At 36.7% G+C, this 5,316-nt stretch overlaps 1 pseudogene; it reads left to right on the forward strand.

Moving 5' to 3' along the window:
• The first annotated feature begins 363 nt into the window (after positions 1–363).
• Positions 364–2,323, forward strand: LOC141679702 (gibberellin receptor GID1C-like; annotated as a pseudogene).
• Positions 2,324–5,316: the final 2,993 nt, after the last annotated feature.

The raw sequence follows: 5,316 nt of genomic DNA on the forward strand, positions 1-5,316 counted from the left end.
TAAAAGTGTGTACACAAAATTAAATCTCATATAATAAAAAAGAGGAGGAGTACCGTAACAAGTTACCGGAAAGAAAGACTACCCGACATGTAAGAAAATTTTAAGAAAGTAGGACCCACATGTAACTGTAACAGTTTGTTATTCGCAACTCATTTTGTCGTCTCTCTCCTGCTTAGCCTTCACATAACCGTGCACATTAGCTACACTTTACATGTACACTAACATGCACAAGGAAAGCTTATCCTACACCACCACATCTTTCTCTTTGTACAGCTCTTGCCACGCAACCCCAAATCTAATATCTCTCTGTACATTAAATACTGTGTGTAAGAAGAAGACATCACTTAAGATTGTGCATATCTATTACAACAAGTATATTTGATCACTTTACAACCCCCCCCCCAGATCTTTATATATACATATAGATATAGATTATGGAAAGGGTACTTTTTTGGTCCTTAGAAATGTGATCTTTGTGGAAGTGATATAGATTTTTATCAAGATTTTGTTGGATATTTGTTGAAAGGAGTAGAGAATGGCAGAGTCAGGGACTAATGAAGTTAATGAGTCTAAGGTATGTCATTTTTTGATTTTGTTGTGATTTTTGATTGGTGGGTTTTTGTTATATTTGGATTTCATATATGGGTTTTTAAGTTTTGATGTTCTGATTTGAAGTTTTGATTTTTAGGTTGATTTTAGGGGTTTTGATTGTGTTTGCATATAAGTGTTGATAGTTAAGATTGAACAAGTGTAGTTTGAAGTTTTTATAGAATTTCCCCTCACTTGTTATGAGTTCGAATTCTCAATCTCCTCGCCGCATACTTAAAAGACTAGTGCAACTATGTAACTTACATTTGTAATTAAATGAATATATCTAGTCAATTCTATTAGGTGTTTAGTTATATTGGCAACAAAGTTGTATCCTTTTAATCTTGCTTAGGGTTTGGAGATTTTTAGTGTCGAGAAGCTTTTACAGCAGCAGCTTTCAGGTTTGATATAGGTCTAGGGCTATATTGCTCCTCATTCTTTTTCTTTTGTTCTAGCTACTTTAAACTTTGAAGTCATCTACACGAAAAATAAAGTTTCAAGTTAGTCAGTTTGTTCCTTATTCCGGGGAAGACTGAGTCACAAATTTGCAGTTAAACATTTTCCATTTTAGATCTTCCGGAATATCTGTTATATAGTCATGTAGGCATTAGCTAGTAAAAATAGATTGTAAATTTTACTATTTATAGGTGCAGGTCATCATGAGTTTATACAAGTTTTCAGTTATAAACTGTGCTTTGTGTATAGATGGTGGTTCCACTCAATACATGGATCCTCATCTCCAATTTCAAGTGGCATACAACCTTCTTCGCCGACCTGATGGGACTTTCAACCGCCACTTGGCTGAGTTTCTTGACAGGAAGGTCCCGTCTAATTGAATCCTATGAATGGTTTTTTTCTTCGATATGGTCATTGACCGTCCAACGAGCCTGCTGACCCGAATCTATCGACCAGCAGAAGCTGCAGAGGAAGCACCTAAGTTTGGTGATCTTGAGAAGCCCTTGAGCTCTAGTATTGTTCCTGTCATAATCTTTTCCATGGTGGAAGTTTTGCACATTCCTCTTCAAACAGTGCTATCTATGACAGTCTATGTCGACGTCTAGTAGGCCTTTGTAATGCTGTTGTGATCTCAGTAAATTATCGACGTGCTCCCGAGGACCCTTACCCTTGTGCCTATGATGATGGCTGGACTGCAGTTAGGTGGTTCATTCCAAGACATGGCTTCAAAGTCGGGACTCTAAAGTTCATATATTCTGGCTGGTGATAGCTCCGGTGGTAATATTGTTCACAATGTTGCTCTGAAAGCAGCAGAATCAGGAATTGAAGTGATCGGAAATATATTACTCAATCCAATGTTCGGCGGAAAAGAGAGAACTGAATCAGAGAAGCGACTAGATGGGAAATATTTTGTCACTGTTAGAGACCGAGTTGGTACTGGAGAGCATTTCTTCCCGAAGGTGAAGATAGGGATCATCCTGCATGTAATCCTTTTGGGTCCTAAGGCTACAAGCACTGTTGGTTTAAAGTTCCCAAAAAGTCTTGTCGTCGTGGCTGGTTTGGACCTTGTTCAGGATTGGCAGTTAGCTTATGCAGAAGGGCTTAAGAGGGCTGACCACAAGGTTAAACTTCTATATTTGGACAAGGCAACATAGGGTTTTACTTGTTGCCCAACAATGACCACTTTTACACTGTGATGGATGAGATACAAAACTTTGTGTGTTCTGACTGTTCAATAGATCAACTAATACAGGCACCAGTACTTCAGAGCTTGATCTAATGCTTGACATGATTTCTTTCAACTAGTTGAAGTTTGTTAAGTTGTCATTCTCATACTAATTATGATGTTGATCCTAGCTTCACCTGGATCGTGCTTTCCAACGGGATTCCTCTTACAAAAGATGTTTTGGTTGTAATTCTCACAAGCATAGTTCATCATCTAGATGTATTTGCATGTGTGTATCATTGGCACCCATGTGTTTGAACTTGAGCGTTTGTAGTTTGTAAAGAAGCTTGTGTAATAGCTACTTCGTGTTGCCTGACTTCTTTCCCCGAAGGAGAGGAAGACAGAATTGTATTGATAAAATCTGGTGCCAAAGGATGGCCCGGATATGTCTATATGCTAATTTCATCGTTGTACTGATTGACCTATGTTATGTTTGTACATATTAGAATTATATACCTGGCTGTATAAACAGGCTGTGTTCCTCCAAACTGTCTTCATATATTGTTCTCCATATTTTTACTCAATTCGAATACTATTATGTATGTTTAGGCAAAGACGATAACAAAGGAATTGAGGAGGTATTTAAGTTTATGGCTGCCACCTGCTACAACTAAATGAGTTTCTACACGGATTTTCTCATTTTCTGTAAATGATTTGCACAAGTGATTGACCGTGTCTGTGTCTATCATTCATAAGATACATGTACAGTTGGATTAGAAGATTATGTCTGTGACTCCTGTGGTTTCATATAAATTTGTAAAGAACATGTTCTAACACTGTATATGATCCATTTCAACATTTTGTGTCTCTTTTTGGAATCCTGGATCCAATATGGCATACCATATTCTTGGAGGTCCTATTTGGCGAGATAGTTAAATGTTTAGTTGTTAAATCACGGGTTTGAAGCCTCTTTATGGATAATATTACGTATACGGGGCCGTATGCTAATACAGGATCCTTGTGCACGGGTTACTATCTTTATATTGGTGGTTGTATATGAGTTGCCGGAGGAAAGAGAGATACAAAGTTTGTCTTATTTGACCTAAAATCGTAATTTTAAGCAAAAAATACCAAGGAAGAAAAATACTCTCTACTTTCCATGTCAACATGTAATCTTATGTAATCTACTGACGAAGATCTAGTATCACTGGATTAACTTCAACTGTATTTACATAATGTTCTGCAAACAGGTAGATGGGAAGAACCTTTCATTTTTGAAATTCTTTTAAAAATATCCCCCCCCTCCCTATTCATTAATGCAATTACTTGAATGAACAGGACAAGTTACCCCAGAGTTTTATTTACAAACTTTAATATACCCATCAACCTGTGGACCAAACTTATATGCAGATTCTGACCTTTGGCCCAAAAATAAAAGACCTGTTTAATACAAGAGGTCTAGGTATGTTGCAAAACTCCAAGCTTCTGCCAAGACCACTAAAATGATCTTTTCTTCCTAGCCTAGGTGAAAATTGAAATGATAACATGCTGTGAGTAATGCCAAGAGCTGGAAGAAAATTCAAGCAAATTTGTTGTTGGACAATAGTGTCAACTGTCAACCTACTCTGTAATTCGTAAATGAGCAAAAAAAAAAAGGGAACCTTGGAAAAACATGGAAACCTGTTCATCCTATTCATCATAGATGATCTACGTAGTTCAAAAACTAGGATTAAATCATATTTAGTGCGCTTTTTTCTGCTGAAACCTCTAGGAATTGACCCCATTTGTGTCCTTGCATAATAGCTTTTAACTATGATGTCAGCAATTGTTACTAGCAACAAGACTAAAGATCAAAAAACACCATAGTATCAGAGAAATTAATTGACCTTAACATATTGGTAGTAGGGTTAATCTTACTTGGATTGAACTCAAAGTGTTTGGCCTTGAACGTCTAGACTCACCATAACCCAAACAATTGCAAGGATCTAGGGAATACCACATTTGCTTCCCGCAGGCAACAATTTTTGCTCAACCTCCAAGAAAACCACAATGGTAACACACTGTTTATGTTTCTTCAGCTTCATAACAAAGTACGGTCCAAATTCCTCTTACTACTGACATCATATTAGCTCAACCTGCCTCGTCAGTAAACAAGTAAATAAAACAAGAATCTTGGCTTGACGAGTTGGCCAAACCTCCCCGTAATGGCATAAACATTTCATTAAAACATCTTTACCAAAACAATAGATGCCATTCAGGTAAAGCTGCAAATTATTAGAATTTTGAAAACTGCTCCAATCTAAATATTAGAGAGTTAAAGGATATGCAAGTAAATTAGCCGAAAAAAGGGAGGTGTGAAAGTATTTCCAACACAACAGTGCACACAAATATGGCAGTAATCAAGGAAATCTCATCAGCATGTAGTGAGTTGAGGAACTGATTCGTTCCCTATTCTGACACAGACATTGCAAAAAAGTAGTCCGCTATCTCTTCCTATTGCTAAGTACAGCTAATGGAGTGACAAATTAAATATTGCAGTAACTAGATTATCCCTGAAAATCAACTAAAATAATTAAATGTCATCGGCGTGTATATTCACTATTCAGTAATTAAACCGAGTTCCCCCAAATGCTGGAGTATACATTAAAATTAAAAAATAAACAGATGAATAGATAGCAGTGTTTATTTCAAGTCCGAGCTGGGTAGATCTAATACTGGGACTGAGACCATGAAGGCTACCACTGAACACTAATCCTTAACAAGCAATATATGCCTGGAAAATGAGCTACACATATCAACCTCTTAGAAAAGGGTATTCATTTTCTACTTCATTCTATTCCAAAAATTCACGGGGGCTCCAAAAGATAAATGATAAACAGGAAGGCAAATATATTGGAATCTCTTGCACAAGTCAATGAAAAGGTTTAGTGCATATAATGTCTTCTCTAGAATTAAAATAGTCCTGATTTTAGTTTCAACAAAAGAGACTCAAAAGGAACTACCTAAAAAACGATTAATATTTGAAATACATATCAAGTTTATCTGTGTGCTCAATGCAATTTGGTAAAGTCTACGAGATTTCAAAGTCTGATGGTGGTTGTCTACCA

Source organism: Apium graveolens, chromosome 8, assembly GCF_009905375.1.
Source record: "Apium graveolens cultivar Ventura chromosome 8, ASM990537v1, whole genome shotgun sequence".
Lineage (NCBI taxonomy): Eukaryota > Viridiplantae > Streptophyta > Magnoliopsida > Apiales > Apiaceae > Apium > Apium graveolens.